General features: G+C 38.2%; 1 protein-coding gene across 16 annotated transcripts in view; it reads right to left on the bottom strand.

Moving 5' to 3' along the window:
* The window catches only part of LOC145943054 (bromodomain adjacent to zinc finger domain protein 2B), a 154,983-nt gene that overhangs the window by 57,644 nt on the left and 70,546 nt on the right, over nucleotides 1-26,793 (bottom strand). The window contains exon 1 of one of the 16 annotated variants that reach the window (XM_083050268.1): nucleotides 16,142-16,428. The exons of 14 other annotated variants lie outside the window; for them this stretch is intronic. The gene's annotated coding sequence lies outside the window, so the exon portion shown is untranslated. Of the gene's footprint in view, nucleotides 1-15,332; nucleotides 15,810-16,141; nucleotides 16,429-26,793 lie in introns of those variants that run through there. One more of the 16 variants, XM_083050270.1, reaches the window with a different exon arrangement.

Below are 26,793 nucleotides of genomic sequence, written 5' to 3'. Positions count from 1 at the left end.
ATATTATACGTTCGTGTAAAAATAAATTATATTTATACAGTAGATTCTCTAAATTTGTACGATTTCTCGAGAATGGACGGTAACATAAATTTTCAATAATATAAATATTTGTATTCTGTCACAAAAGTGATACACACATTGTCTCAAATAGGAAGATTTTATAAATTTTACCGTAGTAAACAAATATTTTTCACAATCGCGCTAATCTCTTCTCGCGCGTAGACAAAAAAAATCTTTTGAAAAAAACACGATGTCATTAGAGCCGAGAATTCGCCGCTATCTTACATCAATTCACGCGCTTCAGCTTTCTGTACACGTTTACGAATAATCAATAATCTGTTGTGCAATTAATTACGTGCGCCCTGACACGACCTTTAGTTTTCTTCATCGTGCGGAAGACGCGATTTGCTCCTGGTGACGCGGATTAAAGGCTCGAGACTCAATGGCTCGCTCGACCTCGGCTCGATTTTATCTGCCGGGGGCATTAATTTATTAATTAACGAGGAAGGCTCTTATCTGCCGACGTTGATAACGACGGCCGAGAGCCTCGACCTAGCACAATCGAGCGTAGAAAGGCGGCCAATCCCGCGGAAAAGCCGCATCGCGCTTTTGCTTCGGCGATATCAAGCGCTTCAATTGTATTCATAATTCATGAATAAACGCGACGCGCTCGTGTCGTCAATCACGCATCTACATATGCGCGAATATTCAAGTTATCGGTATCGTTCGCAATAACGATTACTTTTATTAGCGATATCGCGACGCAAAGCACATATTAATCCATTAATTTATCGTTCAGTTTTCTCCAAGTGTCTTTCTCACAAATTATAAGGTATAATTATGTGTCGAGATTTCTCATTACTTGTGTGCCGTTATAAAACTAATAAAACAACTCTCATTTTATTTTACTTAAAAATTTGAACCTAAGACATATTAATAGCTACATATTGATGTACTAAAAAAAATATATTGCACAATTCTATCAGACTGCTCCATAATTGAGAACGCACGCCTTTACGCGCCTCGTCGACGCTCATCAAAGCTGAACACAATTATCGTCCATTTCTGAGCGCATTATATATATATATATATATATATATATATATATATATATATATAGTGTGTGGAATAATAATTACCTTCGATTATCAATCATTTCGAATACACTACATTTTGTTAAATTATAGTTCGGCGCGGAATGACGAATGGAAACACGAAATGGCCATTTTGCCGCTGTTAACTGTTGATACAGACAGTTGAATACCATCAGCCACAATCTATTGATTATCATGACCATCGTGGCATATCTTGCCCATTGTTCATCTATTCGTGTATAACCAATTGTTATGTCGAAAATGAAAAACCACAAATGTATTCTAATATAAATATTAAATGTTGATTACAATCATTATAATCCCTACCAATCGATTGAGATGTATTCTCAATAAATAATTATGCTTTTAAGAAGTTAGCAGTTACCATTAAAATTAATTAAATAAATATTTCATTAAATAGGAATATACCTTAAAATGCTTGCGTTGTGAATTCTTTATAAACGTGTTAATTTCGTTTTGATTAGATCGTTTTTTATTTAGTTCGCCGTATCCGCACAAGTTTGCAAAACTTTGTTATACATTAATTACCGTGTCATGTAAAATGAATTTCTACGTTCATGTAATATATCGAGTTTAATGATGTTTGTGAGAAAGAAAGTTTGAAAAAAAAAGACAACGCTCGATGGAGTTCAACGATCCCTTGAGAAAGCGCCTGTAAATTGCGAGTTGTAACGAGAGTCAGTGGACTGACTTGACTGAGTCATCGATATAACTTTACGCACGTACGTATGTACGTGAACTCGCCACTATTACAGTTTCATTCACAAGCATTGGCGCGTTCTTTTACGCGCTGACGCATCGCACATACGCGCTCACCATGTAAATATCCACGAACATGTAAAAAGTGAAGCAGGAAACTCTATGTTTTTTTGACAGATAAGGCTTTCTCCGATCGTTTGTTGAATTCTTGTGTAGTGACGCGATAGAACAAAATCTTTTCTGTCGAATTTCATCGCATACTTATGTTTATCATTCTTATATTCATTATTTTTAATAAATGTATATTTTCCTAATAATAATGTGAAAATTTAAATATCTTTTGGAAAATGTTTTCTAACAAAATCGTACTGACATTAAAGAATTTGAAAGATCATGATAAATTTTGTGAATTCTATTTATAATATCGTAGCATAATAATTATATAAATTCATTAATAATACCTTTTATTCGTTTCTTGATACTCTCAATGGAATAATATCAGTGAACACACAGTTCAATCATTTTCATTACTGAAGAACACGAGATACGTTGATATGCAACTTTACTTATGCGCACACCGCCAAATTTAATTTCACTCCTGTGTTCAAAGGCCTCTATCGTATGGTTAATTAACATGGCAAACATTTCGCGATACGTATGCACAAAGTGCGCGTACGTTGCCATTACAACGTGAGCATAAACGTATGCACACACGAGTTTTCGTGTGCGCGAGAGAGACCGGGAGAAGAAAATAACCCTTTATTTTATGCGCCACCAGAGCGATCGTGTGTGTATGTGCACATGCATATGTGTGTGTATGCATGTGCACGTACGCGTGCACGCGCCGGTCGAGTATTATTCACTGAATGTTATCTATACACAGGCACATCGAAGTATGTATACATATATGTAATATATACGACGTATATTTACATACGACCTTCTCCATGTATATCGGTATCTAGGTCAGTGTCTTCTCCGAGAGTGGCAATTTCGATCCACGCTTTGACGTATAAGCGCATGATTTCTTCGATTTCGCATACTTCGCGTTCTCGTTACCGAGAGACTTGATTTTGATGCATTTCGAAAAATCTATTCCTCTTCGGTATATAGAGAATGCATACCTATATACGTTTCTCTAATTTTAGCGATAAATTTTTACGAATTTAGAGTTTTTAACTTCATTTAACAAGAATGTCGAAGCAGCGAGATATACTTTACAAGCAATGGAATAGCTTTTTTCACGAATCAAGTTTCAAATTTAAATAATGCAATAATGCAATGCAGCTTTTAAATTGGCAACGCGATCTTATTAAGGCTGCAAAAATAAATAATGATATACAAAAATGTACCATATATTTCATATAAGTGGAGCCTCGAAATTGAAAATGATTTCGTGACACATAAATTATGTAACACATGATATACCGTGTGTGTTAACTGATTTGTCTGAAACGTATAAACATCCAATGATCGTGATAGCTATAATAATTGGATAATTCGTAATAGAGCGAATAAGAAATAATGTGCCAAGAAGAATATTGGCACGATTTTTCTCTGATGAGAATGATAATATTAAATTGCGCGATAATATTAATTACGATCCATGGCTGCTAATTGCTCCTGTAAGTTCCCGTGCAATACCCTAGTGCATTTCCACGAAATACTTAGTTCATTTAATTATGCAACGACAATGCTCTCGCGTTTTTCTCTCTGCCGCAATTGACTGTCATTATCGATGTAGTTAAACAGTCATGATAATGCGCATAAATTTATTTCGCGCATTAAACATCTTTAATGTAGCTTATTCAGACAGTGGTTACGTATCTCTTTTCTCTCTCAAAAACATTAATGTAATGATAGATCATCAGTATTTTCGGGATTTCGTTAAAAAGCTTTTCGTTGTTAGCCAGAATAAAATTATGCAAAAAGTATTACGCGAGAATATTTTGAATAATATTCTATTCTATATGCTGCACAGGCAAGTCGTGTTTTAGCGAAAATGTTATAATATTACTGTCATTGCTGCCGTTATCATTTCATCTCGTGTTAATATCGAAAAATGCACACATAGTTACCGTAATATTTAATTTAAATAATGAAATGAATAATAGCAATATAATGGAAAATAAAACTTCTAAAACAAAACAAAAGGGAAAATGACGCGTTAAAGCAGTAAATTAAATTAAGATTAGATTTTAGTAGAAAAAAAAAACTATTTCGAAAAAAAATTATCTCCTTTCTATCTATTTATCAAACACGTTTATTGCGACTATAGGTACATTTTGTTTAACCATGAATAGATCCAACTTGATTCGGTTTTTGCTAGTGACGGTTTTTATCCGTCTCCGTGAAATTTATAACGATAGACCTCTTTTTTTACCACAGGCACTCTGCGTATAAAATCATAACAATGCTCGGAAATGTAGTTCGCGCGTGACAACGATCGCGCGGAATAATATATGCGTTGCATATGATACATCGAGCAACGAGCGTTTAAGTACTCACAATAATTAATGCATGAATTAATTCCGCGAGCAACACCTTCGATACGTCATACAGTCGCGACGAGCCGTGTGCTGGAGAGAATAGCTTGCGCAATCGCGCAATCGTTGCGATTGAGTAATGTGGGTGAAGGCTAATGGCCGACCTCAAAGTTTTAATCGACAATTTTCGCGAAACACCGCAACATGCCGCTTATATGTCACAGTATATAATCGACAGACGATTTTTCCTCGAGCAAGTCTATTTCAATGGAAGATTAACTTGTGTTTTCATTATAAAAAAAATACTGAATTAAAAAAATTGTTATCCACTCGACGTTTCTATTATTTCTGACAAAATAGCTTCAATATACGCAGAGAGAAAGTAATTAATAATATTCAGTAATAAAAGTAATTAACACTAACGCGCGGAATTTTTATCCAATTCTTTCTCATTTATCTTATTAAATCATCAATATCATAATAAGACGTTTACATTTTAAATTGTAACAATTGTGATTATTCTGTAAAATTGCACAATTTCTTCTATATACCAATGTGCTTCCTCTTTAAGAATAAATAATTAAAAATAGCAATATATCAAAATAAAATTTGACAGCAATGAAAAAAAATCATTGTGCTTGACTGAAGATTGTTACGTCATCCCATGTTTTAAATTCAGGTGTAACGAGAGAGACGGGTTTCAGAAGGGAACCGCTTGAATCTTGCGAGGTTTCGTACCTGCACCTTCCAATTCTCAGAGTCTCACGGCCTAGATTTTGCTTCGTTACGATCACGTCTGCAGTAATCCTTGTTCTGTTAAGTTCTTGCCGCGTTCGATCGGCAATTCGATCGGCGATTCGATCGACGCTAACAATCGTACCCTCGATAGCAATAGAGATTTTTGAAAGTATCAAAATAAAAGCTCTCGAAGATTATAAAAAATTCAACTAACAAACAAAAGATCAATGTGAGCCGGTCGTAGATAATAGAAAAGGTCAATAACAATAGAGATGAATCAAAAATGTTTTTTTTTTTTACCAAAGAGTTTCTAAACTGAATAGTATTTATCTCTTAACACGGATGTGAAAATTGTTGAAAATTTAATTCCTCTGCATGTAAAAGCAGTATAGTGCAGTTAATGAACAATTAAATATGTAACAATTAATTTATATTATTATTTCAACTGCTTCGATTATTTAATAAAATATATATGAGAAAAGATATCGTTGGTCCCTTTTATATCTTTCTCTCTCACCTTCACGTAAATTTCATTATCATAAATTTTTAATGAAGTTTATCACATACCAATATTGAATGGACGCCATCTATATAATCATTGCAAAAATTTTGATGAAATTAGTGCTGCTTTCATTTGAAAACCAGAAAGGCCATTTTATTTAATCTTATACCGACTCGTGTCCTAATGTTTCGTTGTGGAATATTTTGCAAGAAAACATTGGTAATATCGTACGGGGCAGAATAGAGCAGCGCGGCGAGTCACAGTTGGCTATTCAGTTAGAAACCGGAAACCAGGCTCCCCCGTCGAGGCAAGACGAAACAAAATTGGCGGAAGTTACGCAGCGAAAACGCCTCAGCGCCGTCGCCCATAAATCAGCCCCTGCTTCTTCTCCTTTCCTCGTCCTCAGCTCTCAACCGCGTCCACCTCTCGGTCTTTCTCTCTCTCTCTCTCTATCTCTCTCAGGCACACACATACACATATCTCTTTCTTTCATTCTTCGCAAACCCGTAGAGACGTATCCATTTATTCGACGGGAGGACGATCGATCACCGGGCGATCGCGCGAACAGAGAAAGAGGAACTAGCGGCAGCGCGAATCGTGACCCTTGATATGCGCGCCAATTCTTAGTATTCATAAACCAATACTGATGATTATTCAGCGGATGCAAATGCGCTGTTTGCGTTGCGTTGCGCACGAAAAAAAAGCGGCAGCCACGTTTCCGACGTTAATAACTATGCCGACAATAGCATAGTTGCGGATACGTGTCGATGAAATAGGAGACGAAAAGAATACCTAATAATGATTTTAATTTTAAATATACGTCGGCGCGAGAGAAATAACACGCGTGAATTTCTATATAATAAAATTTAAGTAGAAAGAGAAAATATGCCCAAGACAGAATTATATGATTTTATGAATATATTCGTCACTTTCGCGCCTTAAACTCGAAATCGCTCGTAAGAGTCGATCAAATAACAAGGTTTGATCTCAACTTTTGATTCTGACGAAAAGTTTTAGTCCTACCCGACGAGATTTCAAGGGCACTTGGATTATATTAAACGAATCTTCCCGGCGAGTTTCAATTTCGCGAATGCTCGCACATACATATATATATAAAACTCGATTCGAGAGGGTTAAAGGTGAATTTTGTAAATGTGTGTTTGCGTTGGATCGCTCTCTCGCCGCTAGGTAACTGATTGCGTCACCGCGTCTGAAATATGTTCGGACGATTACGTGTGGAGTATAGCGCGGAATCCTCTTCTCTCTTCTAGCCGGGAAGACAAAGGGAGCCGCTCGCGCGCGCTGATCTCTGCAGCACTGGAACACGTGTTCAAGGCCTATCCCTCTAATAGCCCCATAAAGATCGACGAGCCTCTACGAGACGATTCATTATCCCGCGCCCGGCAAATCTCGACTCTCTCGGACGAGCGTCTCGTATAGACAAAAATGAAAGTCGCGATAAAATTGTTTTTATCGAGTACAAAAGCGGCGAGGAACGTGTATATGATGATATACAGTCCTGATTTTGAGTTGGAGACGCGCGTTTCGGGGGGGGAAGAGCTTTTGAAACTTTCGCCATCTAATTAAGGATGGAAATTTGGTTTATTGTAATTTCGCCGCTGTTCGTAGATTTAATGACATCGCGGATTCCTATGTACAAACGTAAAACGAGAAAGCACGTGTTTCTAGCAATTCCATGTCAAAATATGACAGTCACATGTTTCTATTAAAATTTGTGGTTTTAGCATTTTAGTAGATAATCACTGCTGTAGAATGCATACGTAAAAAGTTATATTTATCAAAAATATAGTTTTCTTCCAAATAATGTACGGTATTATAAAATAAAATAAAAATTTTTAAATATAAATAAACGTTATAATAATAAATAATCCCTGCTATATATCGTACTCCAATATAGAAGCGTCAAGTAATTTGCTAAATAGTATTACATATTGATTCTTATCGAATATTATTTTTCTCTTACACCCATCAAGAGTAGCGATGGGATGTTGTTACTGTTCCAGATTGTGTGCTCGACTGCGAGAGAGCAAAATGTCGATCGCACTCGTGTACACATTAAAGTCACGCATTGTGCGGAAAGTTCAGGCGTGAGTTTGGCCAACTTCTCGATATTATATGTAGCTGACGTAACCACTTCGCAAACAATGTTTAAGCGTCAGATGGTTATCGTGCAAGGTCCTCCCATAAAGGGAATAGAGTGTCAACTGAGTGATAATTGTTGATATAATCAGCAATATCCCACTTGTAGTTTTTGCAAAAAATTATGAGAAAAAGAGAGCATGTGTTTAACAAGAGCGTCAATAATAATTCTCGACTATGAATCTCGGTTGAGGAAAAAAAAATGTCAATTCGTAATATCGAATATTATTGTATTATTGTAACTACTCATCTGTTTCGGGTGTACAAATATTAATTTCGCCACGTTCAGCTGTCACACACACATATACATGCACACATATACACTTATGTGGAGCGTGATATTGAATGTGTCAGACATGTGCGGCTTACTCCCTTATTATCAATAACGTATTTATCAATACAAAATGTAAATTGCTTTAAAAAAAAATTTTTTTTTTAACACGTGTAATAATATCCTTGAAATTACTTACGTCGTTAAAGACGTTCTTCCTGAAAAGGTTGTACGCGCACTTAATAATTATAAAGCGCCGTAATTATGCTATGTGCGCGCACGTGAACACAGTCCGGAGCTTGGCTCGTCGCTGCCTAGTTACTCGTTTTCCCTAACGTCGAGGCGACCGTCTCGTTTAATTAAGGAATGTGTTAACTGATAAGTACAGATGAGTGAGAGCTATTGCACATCAGCGCGTGCGCGTCTATATTGCTTTTACGAGCAATGACGCGACGAGCTGCTTCGTTGAAGCAAAAATTACTGCAAGTTGCAGAAAGATTCAAAATTAAATTTTAATTTCCAAGATTAATGAGAATCTTGTAGAATTAATATATTATTTTCTATGCAATTAATCAAAGACACATATCGTAGGCGAAATTAAGAATTAGATCGAATATAAAAATATATATATTTTTTTTACTTTGATATTTTTGTCAATTTGACGTAAAAGATAATTGGAAATAAAAATTAAGGCTTCAATGAACGTGCGTAAAAAAATTCAGTTCGTTCATTTTCAATTTATTTTCAAGAAAGAAATAAGAAGTTGTTACACACATATTCCTTTAAAGCACAATGTAAAAATAATAATATATTTTCCTCTTTTTTGATTCACTGATATTATTAAATTAGAAATTTTGGAAGATAAAAGAACTAGGTCACATTTATAAATAAGCATGTTGCACAATGTATTTCTTGGAATTCCATGTGTCAGATAGCAAGAATAGTCATCTACGCATGCATGCAGGATATTCATGAATGTGTAAACATGAACATGAATTCTACGATGTAATTGGTCGTTGTATACAGTCGATACGTCGCTGTTTGCAGCATCATTAATTTTGCGTCATCTAGCAATTTCGTATCACATTACAATATATTACACCTAGTCTCTCTCCACGCGATTCTACCACTTATTCTTCATAATAAATAATTGTAATGCTCGATGCCTCAACATCATCATTTGTCGTTATTTTTATTGTCTATGATTCATCAGAATCGATGAACAGCTCTTCGAGAAACACCCTACAATACTCGGCCTATTTTTAACACGCATAAAAGAGAAAGAGAGATGAGAGTTAATAATTCGACGCACATTTTCCCCTTTTCGCGTCGCTTTTTGAAACACCTCGTATAATCAATCGGCCTACTTTTACGCGTTGATGCATCGTTTTCGACGTTTATTTTATTTTTTTTCGCGTATTTAAAACGCGGGAGACTACGTTGCAACAATATGCTCGATAAAATCCGCGAAAGCAAGAATCTTCCGTGCAATTTTTCACGCAGAATGCGAGCCTTACGTCACGCACATATTATAGCGAAAAAAAGGAAAACGCATACGTATATACATGTGCATGTATGAGTGATATAATTTCGCATCGTTCCTCTATCTATCTACCTGTTACGAAGAGCACTCTCGCAGCCAGAGGCTTTGCATGCCTCTCAGCTGACGGAGATCGCATTTCAATGGTTTCGACGCTTTCAATAGTTTTTTTTTTCAATCAGGCGCGGCTTTCCAATCCTTTGCAAATTATAGGACAGAATTGCGAAAAACCAACAAAAGTCCACCGAAGGGAGATTTCGCAAGCCGTAATATGAGTCTCTTTTGGTTTCGATCGTTAATGATGTGACAATCTGGAGAACTTTGTGCGATTTTCATATGAAACGATAAAATGTATTGTACATCAAATGAGAGACGATCTCGGGACACAAATCAAAGATCGATCCTTGCAGTCGTAAATAAATATTTACCTTATCTTAACGCGAATCTATCAACACACCGTCCGAGATTTATTTTTTACACGTTTTTTTTTTAATTGGTTTATTATTAAATGCGCATAATGGACTTACTTCGAGTGACTGTCATATCGTAATCGCTTCCTTCGGCGACTCTCGGCCTGTATTTTCTCTCTCTTTCGCTGGACGACGATATCACTATATAGGGAACGAGATGTCGATTTACCGGGAATAATTTTCGGCACGACAATAACGCGTCATTTTCGAGACTCGGATTCGGCTTGGCTCAGCAACGGCGGTGACGAATCGGTGCCGGCGGCACCGAGAGGAGCAGGAGGAGGAGGACAACCGACATTTTCGAGACAAAAGTCGTTCAGCGAGCCGGGTTGGCCTTCGCCGCGTCAGGTAGCAGCTGGAAGGATCCGCACGCAGCGCGCCGTAAAAACGTGGCCATGTTACACGCGCGTGAAGAGGATATATATATATGTCTGTGCGTGTGCGTGTATTTCTCGCGGCCCGATATAATTCGGACTTATCCGTCCGGCTGATACTTCCAACGCCAGTATCTCGACTTTCGTTGCGGCAGATCGATACCAGAAACCGGGGTGGGGCATTGTCGTGCTCCCTTTTCTCCTTCTCCTGCCCTGTCCTTTCTACTGCCTCTCCGTCCCGCTGCTGCTGGTTGACGACGGCCGCGACGAGGGTCCTGACGCCGTAGGATCGTTGATGCTTAAGGCGATTTTACACGGGGCGCTTTTGACGAGAGGAGACTCGCGGACGTATATCAAAACGTAAGGAAAACCGAGAACCGAAAGCGGTATATTGTAAGGTTTATCTTTGATGTCACAGGCAAACTTATAATCTATTATATACCCTGTTGTCAATCTATCATAATTATTTTTAATTAGCAAAATAATTCTCTTTCTCTCTCTCTCTCTCTTGGTCTAGAAAAAATTAAAGAGATATAATCTTACTTGCGATACAATATAGCATCACATTATAAACACAAATTCACGTCTTCGATCTTAGATTTAAAACTGCGGATAAAATCACGGATAAATTCGATCGTTATCGGATGATTTATCGCTGATGGATACACACCGTTTAAATAAAAACTCTGCGCTGCGGATGATTCATCTGGTAATGATCACCGTCGAGGAACGAACCGTGTAAATTTGCCTTTACGTAGGCTACATTCGCCTTTATACGTGTATGCGTGCGTGCATACGTGGCCGGAGGCCACCACGTGAACAAAAACAAGCGGCGCTCTCTTCAACGAACGCGATCGAGGCGGAGCGCGGTTAACGTAAGGCTTCTACTAAACGTCGTTTCGAATACGTCCTGGAAGACTGGATTCTTCACGGTTCTCTCTCGAGAACGTTCGGCTTCCCTCGTTCTATATCGCTAAATCTAGAGATACTAGTCCCGAGTAAAGCATTCCGGCGGTTTGGGCTTATACGCCCCATTTCTCGTTTCCTAATTGACAACTGAGAGCTGTTAAACGTAATTCTCGACGCGAGCTGATTAGAAATCTCACAATCAATACTATTTCCCGAATGAACGATATCAGGCATGACTGGACGTGGAAAATGTCGAAAATTAAGTTCGAGATAGTCGCAAACGCACAAAACGTTCAATATTCGGTATACGAAAGCACAATATTCTATTCCAATAAAATGTTATTAAAAGCAAATTTATTACTCAAATTTCTTTTTTCCAGTCATCGAAAATAAAAACCATTTAGAGTGAAAAAATTTATTCTGAAAATTCTTATTTCTTTAGAAAAATGTATTCGACGCCATTAATAAGTGAAAATATTATATTCTATTTCACAGATAAAACCAACAGGAAATATATCAAAAAACACTGGAATATAACTTGTTCACAAATAGCCATCGAAATACCACGTCGAAAATTTATTTTCGACATATTTGGAGAATAAATTTGTTCGTGAAATTTAATTGTCCTAATATGAGCGAATTATTGCGTTCTTTTCTACGTTTCATTCGCATGAACAAACTCTCTGCGAAACGATTAAAGCCAATAATGTAAAAATTTACATTGTAAAAATATCGCGATTTTATTCATATGTTATCCTGAAACAATTGTAAGCTCATTTAGCCAATTGCGAGTGAGAAAAAAATCGATCGAATGTAAATGTATCCTCGCAATTAAAATCAATCGTAAATTACTCCTTGAACATTTTTTTGTCCGTATGCAGTTTATCGCGCGCGTTAAAGAATATCGCAAGTCGGATCGCTTTATTATCAAAAATATTATGCATGCATCGAATCTCATTAAATTATTCAAATTACGCATTAACGTTATGCATCAATCACTGCTTGTAAAAAGCTCAACGCACATTCAGCATTATTTGAATTTATATTAAGCCGGTCAGACAAGTAAATGAAAGTTGGGACGAGCGAGAAGATAGGAGGCCTGTATTTTGAAGAAAATTCGAGTCGTTTACACGTGTATAAATATTCAGAAGATATATTTATTTAAAACCAAATCTATTGTTTTTTTGTTTGCATAAAAAAAGAAATCCATAATCAATTTTTTTGCATTGCAATTGACTAAATGACCTTGCCTCGAGTCAGGATAAAAAATCGGGAACTAGCTGACTGACAATGAAAAGAGAGAAAGAGATGTGCAAAGTCCATATACATATATATATATATATATATATATATATATTTCATACAAGCTCTGTCTGCGTGAAATCTGATTTAATAATGCATTAACATGAAGCGACACAATTCTCACAACGATTAAGGGTCATTATGAGATGGATAATAATTATACACAATGGTGGACAAAGTGTTTGAAAAAAAATCCCAAGAAATATGCGGCGAATTTAATAAAACTTTTCGTTCTCGCGTCTACCTCGAAACGCAATTAATGTGAGTTAGCACTTTCTCCCATCCACCCCCGCTATCAAGCGATGTGTCGCGGGTCACGCGAGCACGCGAAAGCCAGGGCATCTCCACATTGCAAAAACGCGAAACCGTCACACCGGCGGTGCACGGCACCGAGTTCGCCACGCGATGCTAAGCACACAAACGAAACGCGAAAATAAAATGTAAGGCTAAGAAAGAAATTGCATTTCGACCCGCGGATTTCGAGCGTATCGCGAAATAGCGAGCAAAGAGGAAAAATATGTCTTCATCGTCATTGTTTAACAAGAACAACGCGAAAATTTAGATGCAGAGTACGAATGACTGATCACGTAATGATGGGAGCACGGCATCTTACGATGCAATTAACTTTTTCACGAAAGCTGCAAATTTCGCGACAATTAATTCGAAATAATTGTTGCGCTTCTCCACCTCCTACCTCCCATCGCAAATGCAATCGAGATGGACGACGATCGCGAAATATCGAAAATGCGACGGCGGCAACATCATCACCTCGGGCGATTACGTGAAAGCACCAGCGGGCAACTTTCGTGCCGCGTTTATGCCGTTTATGAGAGAAGTTCGTCGAACGCAGAATTACGCGCGCGAGCGTTACGCGTCATTCCCCGCGTGTTTTCCTCGCGACGCGAGGTATGCTGCAAACGCCCGTTAAATCACAACCGTAATGGAGGGTGCATTGCATTACGGCCGAAATGCATTTCGGCGGCGATTTTTACTCGCGTTCGGCCGTTTTCGAGGCCGAAATTCTCAACATAGATCCGATTTTTTTCTTATCGTGGTGACGTTTCTGAATGTTTGGGAAAAGGCCTGTAATTAATTGATTCAGAATTACGGGAGTATAAAAAAGAAATCTATCTGTGTTGAAGCTTTCCTTGTATTTAGAAATATTTTTCAGTTTTTCTGACACATTATTGATACTTCTAGCGCAATGTGCAAAAAAAAAAGATGAATAAAAAAATATGGCACTTGTTAGCGCCTTTCAACGTTTCCGTTTCTCGCGCACCTATTTGGGAACGACGCAGTCTCGTCGCGGACTTCTGGGTCGCACCGAGGAGGAGAGGTCAAAGACCGCGGCAGACGTTGCGAGCCGTTCGAGGCCCAGCGACGTGCACCTCCAGGTGCATCGCGAGTATTCTCGTCGCGAAATTACCCGCGACAAGTCACGGCGGCCCCAGCCCGATTTTACGACACTGCGCCGACGAACGACGAGTCGGGAAAAGTCTTTTCGCTCGCGAGAAAAATTTTCCCGAAATATACGCGCGGAATTCTCCAAAATTGAATACGGTGCGCGAATGTTTATTCGACTATCGACACCTTGAATTTTCTCGATGCTTCGTTTATGATGTATTAAATAAAGTATCCCTAATATAAAGCGTGAGAAAAATCTGAAATAACATAATAGCTTGTTTACAAATAATAGTAATATCGGAAAAATTTTCTACTTTATAGTGCACGCTTCATTACAAATTAAAAATTCCGCATCGCGCGTGCTTTCAACTTGGAGATATAAATTTCGCGATTTTTTTTTATGGAACTCGAGTTTTTAAAAGCTATAAATAGTAGACGTAATATCTACATTTACACGCGAATGCGCGAAACACATTCACGTGCAAATTATTAACGGTGGAATAAATCCACGCGAAGAAAATCGATGGTGGAATACAGTCGTCAAAAAATGAACCGAGTATGTTCTTGAATAAGTATTATGCTTGATGTAACGCATGCACACACGTTGATATATGTATATATGTTCGCTCAACGAACGCGAGTAAAAATAAATCAAGCGCAACTTTTCTTCGTGGCAGAAGGGTTAAAAGGAAGATAAAAGCGAGTGATACTTACTAATGCGCGGTTAATTAAATTGGTGTAGTGTGCCTGGGTTGCTAAAGTGCAACAGGTTGTGTTAAGCTCTAATGTTCTTCAGCGCGAAACGCATTTAAGGGAACCGGGGGGGGGGGGGAGGAAGGGAATGATTAATGTTCCCAATTGACATAAGTCAGCATCGTGCGATACACTCTCATTATTTGTACTAAACGCAGATGGTAATTTGTTGCGTTTGTCGACGCGATTAAAAATTATATACCGCGTGAAACGCAAATAATGCATTCGCCAAACCATTTCGAATCGATGGTCGTGTAGAAATTCATCGTATCGCGACCGGAAGTGTCACGTCACATGATAATTAAGACAGTTGTGCTTATATAAAACGTAACGTATAATCTTCGTCGATTTCTTTCGTATGTATGTATGTACGGTACGTCGCTCAAAATTTCAGAGTTTCTCCTGGGTTTTTAAACAGATATTAAGCAAATGTAGCGATATTTTAAGCACATACGGGGAGATTAAAGAGCGAGGTAACGCGGAACTCGTTTTCGCCTAAACTTTCTGCGCGCACTTGCAAAAACACAAACAGTGTGACGTGTTTCTGGTACGCCGAAATTATCGTCACGGCTCATCGTTGAAAACTTGGTCTCATTAATAATTACGCACCTTCAATTTTAAATTGGTACACTCGACTTGCCCAAAGAATGACCCCCTTCGTCAACATCGCAACATGGTTTTTCCGTCGTGTCAGTTCACCGACACTTGGCTTAATTAATTCAGAGGGACTATCGACGCACGTTTCACGACATTTCCGCGTTCCCCGGGAAAGATCCGCTCCAATTCGTCCGGAGAAACGAACCGCCGAGACACCCCGTATACCCGGCACTGCCGGTTACTCGACGGTTAACGCGCGCACGTATATATGTACCGGTTGGCAGCCGGCAAAGAACGGCCCCGTGGCGCAGTCGTATAAAGATTCCTCCGACTGAAAACGAACCGGCACGACACGACGACGACGACGACGGACGGTGTGCGGCTCCGACGCGACGCGGTTAATCGTGTGCGCCGCGTATCCGTTTACGCTTCGTGCGTGTCGCGTCCTGTCTCTCGCTCCTCTTTTCCCTTTTTTTTTTTCTTTTTCACCCCACGGTTCTCTCCTCCCCGTGGCCTTTCGTTCTTCCTCTCGCTCTCGCCCGTCTCCGCCTATCGTCTCCTTGCGCCCGATGCCGATGCACGCATATACGGGGTGTCCCCGAATCACGTCAGACTTCCGCATAAGGCTGGTTCTACATTAGTCGCAGTCGTAAGAATGGTAAGAAATTCTTCATGAAGAATAATAGGCTGTGTGCGACTAATGTAGAACCAGCCTTACGGGATATGAACGCCAAAAGTGCGATTGCGACAATAATCATTGTGTAGAACTGTGACATATTGAATGTTTCGAGAATGACATGTCACGAATAACATTATCTTACCTTACGAAAATTCGCTTTGCACGACACAAATAGAAACACGTGCGCACTCGACCAGAAGAAGGGGTCCTAATCCATGATGCCCGATGATTAAAACTTTTATAAAAGGATCTGGTCTCCGATTCGGTCAAAGATGGACAAAGACGAGGGACACTTCTCGTTTGGTCGAGGAACAACACTTCTCGCGTGCTCATACATATGCACACAAGACACTCGCGCACCAAAGATAGAGAAAAGAAAAAACGAATATATACGCAGGCACGCACGCGTGGAGAGCGATATCTTTCGAGCCAAGCCCAGCGTCCAAGGTGCGTCACGCTCGGAAATATGCGTGCCTTCCGTCTCACCAAGCACCGTGCGATGTCGTGCTGTTATATGCACGCGTGTGCAGCAACGACTCTCGCGCAACCGCCACTCAATCGGGCTCCAACACGAACTCAGAATTAAGGGACACTGCACTAAAGCCTCTCTCTAAGGGCGCGCACGCGGGAGAAAAAGGGTCGTGGAGGGAGGAGGAGAGAAGGACGAGGAGAAGAGAAGGAGAGATGGTAGAAAAGAGGGGACGACACGTTAGAACACCCGACGTGTGTGTGGTGAACTGGCGGACCTGCGGATTATTTCGTGAGCGAGAAGTTCGATCGAAGCCTACCACCGTCTTCCCCCACCTCCTCTCTCTCTTCCCCCTTTCCTCTTTTACCCGCTCCCTACTCGTGTGTGTGTGTGTGTGTTCGAATTTTATGATGTACATACTACGGAATGTAACCGCTAAATCTTTGGGCCAACGATGCCATAAAAAGAGGTATTAAGTGTACGCGCGTCCTTTTGTCGTTTTGTTGCCCCCCCCCCCATCTACCTCTTTCTCAAATTGACCAAGCTTTTAATAGCTGTAATGTGGCGAGATGACAAGTTGAAGTTCTTTCTTTATGATTAGGAAAATTAGCGGTGAAAGAGAAGGAGAGACGTCGTTCTCGAATCATAAATTATTCGATTAAAACGAGAGTATGTTTGTGAATTTTGGTTGTCAATATTCTCTCGAGTTCTAACTATTACAGAGTGTAATATGTTTATAAAATTTCAAGTGGTTATAAACCTTTGTATTATAGCAGTTTCAGTTGCTTTAAGTCTTTGTAAATCTATAGCAATCATAATAAAGTATAAAAGAATATTTTAGACCTTTTGAAAATGGATATGCACCGCGAAACGATTAAATTATTAATTTATTAAAGAGAATAATGAATCTCCTCTCTCTTGAATCACTCTAGCCATATTGATCTTTTCTTCGAAGTAGTATTTAAATCCTTAAATAATTTATCTATAATCTCTGATACCGTTTCTCTGTCCATTGTATGAGAGAAAAAGGAATTTTTCTCTCTGTTATATAGCTCATCTATATTAATAATATATACTTAATTTTTAACTCTTGCATTACAGTCTTATTTACCGCGAGATTTGCATATTACGTGCTGTGTAAAAGATGTAATACAAAAAAGAAAAAAATAAAAGGTGAAGAATAGAAAGTGTGCTACCGCGATCGCGCCGAGGACGAATATCTAGAAAATAAGGAACAAGGAATGAGGAATGCAAATATTCTGAGGTTGTCCGGTCGCGAAACGTGTTCCGCGAATGAGGTACTAACGATAAAACGAGCTGCCTCTTCCGTCGTCGGCTTTTTCCACGACGATGAGAATGTCGATGATCTCGATCTGCAGATTCAACGCAACGTACCTATACGGGAGACGGGAAGAAGAGAAACGCGCGTGGGAGACACATAAGAGGACACGAGAACAAAACGCATTAGTGGGTAAAAGCTGTGCAGGGAATCTTTTGCGAATTCAATTTTTTTTTTTCAATCTATTTTAATAAAATATTTCTCTCATTTTTTTTATAAGCGTGTTTCTAGGATGCCTTAATTTGGAGGACGTCAATCTCGAAATTTCTTTCGTCAATATCGATTATCAATTTTATCAGTTATAGAAATCATTTTGTCCTATCAATCGCTTTCCACTTCTTGCACTTTAATAAAAATTTGAAAGAATTCAGAGTGTGTGTTGTCTGTACATAAAAGATAAAACTTTATAATGGTTTTACTTACTGAAAAGAGCTTATATTGATTCGGAATGGCGGACTGGCCAGACCTCTGACTCGACTGTCTCCAGAATTGCAGTCGACGCGCGTTGCAACCGGCGGAGAATACGAATTAGCGCGAAGGGTCGCGAGAGAGAGAGAGAGAGAGAGAGAGAGTGAGAGAAGGGGAGCAGGGGCAGAAGATCGATTCGGCTCCACGTCGGAGCACGTTTATTTGACGCTTCGTCCCCGTGATCCCCGCCACCGTGGATTTATTATCCAGGCTTGACGCGCGCGGTATCCTTCCAGAAAGATGCACTCTTCAGATTTGTCCGATTATCGGTTCACTAATAATGGAAGCGCCAATTAAGATTGATCATTAATCAGCGAAAAATGTCATTTTGACGCGTTTCAGAAAATTTTTCGATCGAATATCGCGTTTAAATACTATATTCCAGAAATTTGATAAATCTCTCTTGATCACATCATCGATGAAAAATATGTATATCCGCTCCAAAATGTTACATGTTACTCGTATCGATTTTCAAGATAGAGAATAAAAATCAGAATATCATCTATATAAAGTCTCTTTAAATATGTAATAAAAGAATGTCTTTCAATTTTTCTATCATTATATACATTATTAATTATCTCTGCGCGACAACATCCGCTTGTGTCACGATATACGAGTGATTTTAAAATCCTTTTCCAGACACCATTAATTACAGAATCGGTTCATCTGGATCCGCGTTTTTTCATTGCGTGTCGTCGCGCGATTACGCTATATACACCGCGTGGTTCTTCTGTAATTACGAACGTGTTTAAATATTCATGAATCTCGTTACAATGATACTTATGATAGCGGCGAAGCAGAATGCCGATTTTAATGGCGCGCATATTTTTGTGCGTCATAAAGATGTGCATTTCATATTACGATCGTAAACGTATGGTTTGTCAATGATACAGTTAAATATTGCACGTTTGAAGTTTAAATATTGTGATGATTGATTCTCTTATTATTACGAATCACTATTCGATGAAATTAAAATGTTATCGAATCGTTGTTTATACTTTCACGAGAATGTAACAATATAATAATATATATTATATAATAATTAATTTTCGATCTCGTCAGTAAAATAAATATTGATAAATTCTCAACACACACGAGAGAGAAAGAGAAAGTAGTTAGCAATTAATATTATTTTACATTTCGGATAAAAATTTGAAAAATGCGGTACCCCAATTTGTTACTACCACACATTTCACATTTTTTAATAATTTAAGATATCTAAAACCAAACGTCGTTAGCACTATACGGGATACCCAGTGCGCTGTACTAGGGAACAATTGGAACGAGCGCAAACAATCGAGTTCGTCCGCTCTCTCAATCGCCGTTCACGCTACAATGAATCGATTCAGAATCCATTTTCTTTCTCTCTCTCTCTCTCTCTCTTTGTTCCCCCCTCTCTCTCTCTGCTCATGTTCGCGTAGTATAAATAATGCACCTTAAAAGGCCGACATCCGAGGCCAATCGCGCGTACTCATGGCAGGTGCGCGATATAGAGAGAAAGAAGGAGGGAGAGGGGCAACGGATTAATTAATGGACAGGACAACCGTAATTAAGCTTAATTAGCTCGACTGTTAGTCATTGCGTTTATGCAGTGTACATGGGATATCTCGGTTGCTGCGGCCGCGCCGCGTCGCGAGTTATTATCGACGAGCGGAGGGACGCAGCGTCAAAAATCCGCTCGAATTTGTTGCATGTTTCAGAATTTTATTAAGCTGCGCGATCGTTGTGTTCGTATCTTCCCTCGCACGATATATTCCAAAAATCGACATTTCACCCCTCAAACAAAGGATTTTTCTCTATACCGCATATTTATTTGCACGTGGTTTATAGTTTCACGGAAACATAGAAATACAGGCAGACAAGTGTTTTTATATGATAAAGGATATATACTATATAATTGATATGTACGTTTATATAAATAAACTACGTGAAAATATTAGATGAGCATTTATTTATTTGTGTTGACATGTTTATTTTTAAAAAATTCTATTTTTCTCTCTCTATGATTAAATAATTTATATCATTAAAGAAAAGTGTCACATTTTTTATTTACCTTTAGATATTTTACTAATAGGTTCACAAAAATACGATTTTGGTTTAAAATTAATCTCTAATAATTATCCTAAAGTTTTAAATGTGTGTATATATGTCTTTCTAGTTTTATTTATATATGTAATCGATAACAAACAACATTCCCATAAAAAAGAAATTGCAAGTAACACCTTTTAGAATAAATCATCTCGACGATCTCATTGAAATACTAATCATATCGCGATATGATGTTGCGAAGTAAGATTGCACATGGAGGTACGGCACAATTATAGACTATAGAGCACAACATCCAGTAATCTATGTTAAACTCGAAAGCTCGTTTCCGGCGATAGGCGTTCCATAGGGTAGCCAAGACTAGCCACGTGTAAGAAAGAAACGCATAAATATTTATTACGAATAAGAGTTATTAATTGCTCGACCGCCTAATTTCCCTCCACATCCTTTAGTGTTCATTTTAGTCTCAATATAATCAAGTCGATGAATCTTGATGTTATCTATCAATTAGCATAAAAGCTAAATATAAAGTCATTCTAATTTGAACTGATATATATATATACACACAAAAAAATAGAGACATTAGAAGATTATCATCAATTATGTTGTATATGTGTTTTGATATATGATTACTTTAATTCGTTGTAGGTACATCGTTTAAAAAACAAATGGTCGATAAATTTAAATTTTCCCGTATACTCTATCACATATAAAAAGTTATATTGTAAAATGCTATATTACGCGAATGATTTACTGATTTGAAAATTCGGTCTTGCTCAACGTTGACCGACACGTAAACTTTCGTTCTTCTTCCCAAAATAATTTGCAGACGTCTCGCGTGAAAGCAAAGTCCCATTTTCGTTCTTATATAATTAGCGTCGTATTTAAATGGCCGAATCTAGCAAACTAGGATGACGAGCGTCAATGTTTTATTTAGCGAAAAATAAAAGTTTATCTTCACTTCAAAATATCGATGTGCCGCGCCGACATCGATTCTGGCGGATTTTTTAACTTGTATATAGTTAATTATACTCGCTGTTCTCTTTGCATCAACTTTATAGAGATTTTAATGAAACAATTTCAATTAAATCGAATTGTTAACAAAACCGAAAGTGTATCTTCCATTGGCAAAGCAGTAAAATTGCAATTAATAATTTCCCTTATCAATTTTCATGTATCGGAGCCATAAGTTGTGTCTGTTTCGTCCTGAAGATGTACAATCAATTTTGCAAATCGAATTTTTCGACCGAATTATTTTCTCGCTTTATTCACGTCGCAAGTGTATATTATCGAGAAATCCCTTTCTTTCTCGGACGGTCGACGACCGCAGGCAGGCGTTCTCGCGCGTCCTGGCTTCGTTTCGTCGTCGTAAATAAAATGGACGGTGGTGATCGTGCGGTACCTTGAATAAGTCAGAAGGGCTCGTTCGCGCGCGTTCGATCGATACGTTCGCGAGCTCGAAAAGCCCGAAACTGTCGTCGACGCGCGTCGCGTCGCATCGTACATCGGCGAAAAAATGTCCGTCTTTTTCGAATGGACGGATGGATCCGGTCTTAAAAGCACGAAACGCTCTCTTGGAAGCCACTCAGCGTGATTTCTCCGGGTGAAACCAGTTTCGCGCACAGGCTGGCTCGCGATGCGCGCGTTGCCGTCTCTCCCTCGGATTCCGTCGTGCCGGAGTCTCGCTTGGCCCGAAGAGGAAGAAAAAAAAAAAAGAAACGTTTTTGGCAGGCGAACGAGGAGCGGTCAGCCTCGTCCCAAATATCAGGCGACGTGGAGCGGAGCGGAGCGGCGGGTCGATAACGCGAGACGCGCTCTGCTCCCGTTCGTTGTTGCCAATGCAATCGTTCGTTCGTTCGTTCGTTCGTTCGTTCGTTCGTTCGTTCGTTGCGAGGGATTTAATACAGGGGAACCGATATACAGTCCCTCCCGGTAGCCACCGAGAAACATCTCGTCGCTCGCACAAACGATAATGAAGTTGTACCGAGCGCTAAATAGCGATAGGAATTAATAGGTAAAAATTATAGCGTGTAACTGACAAGTTAAACAGCTGGCCAAAAATTTGTACGCTAGTTTTCATTCTAGACTACAGTAATACGTAATACAATATTATTGAGCTGCAAGTAACATTTGTAACGAGTTTAGATGGTGGTGACTTTTTAGGCAAAGATTTTAAAAATGATACGAGTAAATTATTTTTCGGCAAAGTATTTTATCATACCCCCCAAAAAATGATAAACGTCATGTAGACATAGCGATCTATTAATAGTTCAGTTAAATAATAAATCGATGCCAACACGATAATAATTCATAAATACGCCTTAAATACCACGTTTATTTATGCAATAACTATATAATATAACAGCGCTATTATGACACAGTTATATTATAAATGCAGTTATACAACCGGTTTTACTGCTACCAATAAAGTGACACATATTTACTTGGTGATAGAGTAAATTACTTGCCGGTTAAGTGCAATTTAATTATAATGGAAATCATATTTTAAACATCGAATACGAGGGAATATGTGAAAACGATCGATCACCTCTTTCATAAATACACACATTGCTTTATCAAGTTTATCCGTGTTGCACTTGAGATCAAATTCCGCATAAAAAAAATTAATGGATAGTATACTCACGCGCGGAATTAAATTCAATTCGCTTTCGAGGATGAGTTACGAGAGATAATAATTTCAGCAAATAATTTCATTATCAATAACATCATGCTATTATTTTGCTATACATCATAAAAATGCATCATTATCATAATCTTCAAAATTTTGTGTGCAAATGTCTTTGCATTCAAACAAATATCGTTGAATTTATAACAAATGTATACGTTACTTAATATTGTTTTTCTTATTACAAGTAACACGGAACATATTAAAACCGTTGAAATTCGATTGCGAGGATCTTGAAGCATATAGTTAGAAGACCGCTAATGAGAGGCAGAAAACTCCGTAACAAGTAAGTAAGCGAATGCAGTAAGAAAACAAGTTAGGAATATCGTACGGTCTGACAGGGGCATTACGTGAGGCGTCGCTGATTACGGGCACGATCGAGTCCCGGCATATCTGGCAGCTCGCAGCGCGCATCTCGTAATCGCGATGCACCGCCAGTTTTTGCGGCGCATCTAACGCGCGAGCGGAGCGAGGCGACGGCGCGATTTCACACGCATGCAAGAACGTACGTGCCGTACTTACGGCCATTATGCACATACAGGGCGTTCCGTAACACATAGATGGGTAAACTTTGACCAATCTATATTCCTCGAATAAGGATATCAAATACGAATATGCAAATAGAGATGCGCCGGTCCGTCGATGGTAACAAAAGATTGAAAATAAATGATCATAGGACAAGTTCCTATCCCATTTTACTTTAATGATTCATTTATGTTGAATATAAAAAACAATTATGACTAATTTCTCTATCGAATGGCTTCAAATTCAGAGGATCCGTTATAAGTTTGTCCGGTATGTTGCGAAATAATCTATGGATATATCGGTTTTTCCAGCTCGGCCTCTGTAGGGAGTCTTCAATACGGAAGCAAAATGTACACACTCTCGCAAGACTTTGCGCCACTCGCGTTATATTACAAGCCGAAACACACACGGACCAAACCGACCGCATAAAAGTTTCGCACCGCTGCTCGCCGTCTTATTGCACGTACCCTGCAACGCTCATCTGCGGACGCCACTTTCAATTCTGATAACATGGGAATGATGCACTTATACATCCGACGCGAATAAAACGCGCGTAGCTTCTACATTGCAAACATTGTTGTTCAAAAAGACTATTTTTAGAAGACATAGACTTCAATTTACATATATGTTTCCGTTTCACTTTTTTTTGGATAATTTATCGTATTATAATGCAGGAAATATAATATTAATGCATTTGAGGAATCGATATGTGTATCGGTTCGTTTAATGTCCTTATATGTTAAACTTGCATATTCTAATTAATCTCTGTTTAAAGCGTATCTTAATAAATATTGTCCAACTTCATAATTTTCTTATGATTAAGAAAGATATAAAGGATTTTTCATCTTCTACAAATATTAATCTTCTTTTTACCGATAAGAAAAGTGAAATGATTTTGAATCTACAATAGTAAAATTCTTAGTTTCAATTCTGCGGTATTAATCTTTAAATAAATTTTTAGAAAATAAATATTAGGACTAAACTAGACAACGTAATTTCAGCTGTAGCAAGAAATGTATCGAGTAATTTCATCACAGAATTAATTATGAAATACCTGAATCAGAGAAAATGATTATATAATAATTGCTATTGTGAAAATGTTCGATATATATAATTGTCGAATAATATTTTATACTAATGCTTCAAATTGCTGCCTACATCAAAGAATCGCATAAAGTGTATATATGTGTCACTGTGATGTTTATTTTCTATGAACCAACATTGCATCTGGCATCTATATCGATATACGATCGAATTGCAGTCATTGAGAAAATGTTCACACGTGTCGATTTCACAAAGGGGGCACCAGCAAGAAATCATGATCTAGTATCACATATATTACATAAGTTATGTACCTAGAGTTCCGGAACTAGTAAAGTTAATTTTCAACATCGCGCGCGCGCGAATAACGATGTTTATTTCTTATCATCTTATAACTTATATCTGTACACGAAATTATTAATTTTTAAAACATCATGGTTTAAGCGGTAATTTTATAAATTACGTGTGTGTATACATAATTATTTTATAAAAAATTACATCCATCGAGATGGATCTATCTTGTACAATTTAGATTTCGAAAATTAACGCGTTCGACTATGAATTATTTCGTAATATGATATGATTGACTACTTCATGAAATAATTAATTTTATTATTAAGTTCAGTGAATCTTTGAACAGCTACCATGTAATGCTAGAAACATTACATTATTATTTGTTACACAAAGTGTGTTGAATATTTTGAAAAATTGATCAAATATATTTTCTTAGCAACAAGTGTGTTGAAGTACGAAAACGATATATGCTATTATAGTATATCTCTCTACAAAGGTATACGCGATCTCTCTTCTATCATTTTCCATATATTTACTTATATCGAACAATTGTAGCGAGCGAAATTTGATTTTACTGTTGCGAATGATCCTTATAGGGCGGACACACACAATTCATAAGGACTTGTCTTGTCGAGAGATGTTCGCGAGGCGTAACGAAAAGTCGTCGGAGCGAGTCGCCCTGTCTTCTTGAAAAAAAAGAAGAAAGGAAAAGATGGAGATCCGCCACTTCCGTCCAATCGTATCGTTACGAGCTCTTGCGTTCGCGGACGTGCGGACGGTGAAACTTCTTGTTACCCAATCAGTATGCAAAGAGCATTTAACGAAGAAGCGTGCCGATTTTCGCCGGACAGACACTTCTCTCGATTACGGAAACCGATCTGTGTTGCGAAATTCGATGGCGCGAGCGAGTAATTCGATAAACTTCGAATAATTTATTCGAAACTTGAAATAAATTATTCTCATTATAATCGACTCGATCCTTTCGTAATCGAAACCTATTACGACGACATTCGTGAAGCTGGTATTTTTATTATTACGATGCGATCGATCAATGTGGCTAGATATTAGATTCGCATAATTGATCTGCCGCGTCATGTTGCAACATTATTTTTACTATTATTAACTATTATTATTTTAAAAAAGCAGAGAAACGAAGATGACCGAAGAAATCGTTCATTTATCGTAAGTTGTGTCGCATTTCGGATTTTATCGTCGTAATTACAGATCCGAGTCCTTCGACCGGTATTTACCGCGCTTTTTAGGACCGGTAGTAAACGAGTAAATAAAACTTTTACGACCATATCTGACGGCACCTGCAGACTCGCGGTAGCGAGGAGCCGAAGATCGTGCGTGCGTGCACAGCACGCATTCACACGATGACATTTCTATGTACGCACATATCTCGCACACCACGAACGAATCGAATTGCGTAAAACTCGATTCCGTTACCTATTCTCTTTCTCTTTCTGATCCGTTCTCTTTCCCACACCCTGCGTATGTATCCCTCCTCTCACTTCGCGAAACTCGCTGCAAATACGCATAAAACGTACGCACGCACACGAGACACTGCGTAGAAGCTCGATGACATTCGCTCGCGTCATGGAAAATTCGATTCAACCACGAATTATAAATTCATTCTGAATAATAAGGTTGAAATACATGATCTGCTTTATTTTCATTGTAATTGAGTGCCTCTCTAAATCTGGTGATTTTAGATTGTGGATATCTAGATGTCTGTCAAATACGTATTGACGTTTTTCGTTGTTATACAAGTACAGAAATATTTCAAACCATGATTGCAGCTAAATCTTACCTACTAGGAGACAATATGTAGAATATTTTATAATTGGTATATATATATAATAATATACATATTAAAGTACATATATGTATAATTAATTTTCTTAATCAACAGAATCAATATTG

This window comes from Prenolepis imparis, unplaced genomic scaffold (genome assembly GCF_030444845.1).
Source record: "Prenolepis imparis isolate NDT839.2.m4 unplaced genomic scaffold, iyPreImpa1.0 SCAF_11, whole genome shotgun sequence".
Classification (NCBI taxonomy): Eukaryota; Metazoa; Arthropoda; class Insecta; order Hymenoptera; family Formicidae; genus Prenolepis; species Prenolepis imparis.
The sequence above is the reverse complement of the archived record's forward strand: the minus strand, read 5'-3'. Positions and strand labels throughout refer to the sequence as shown.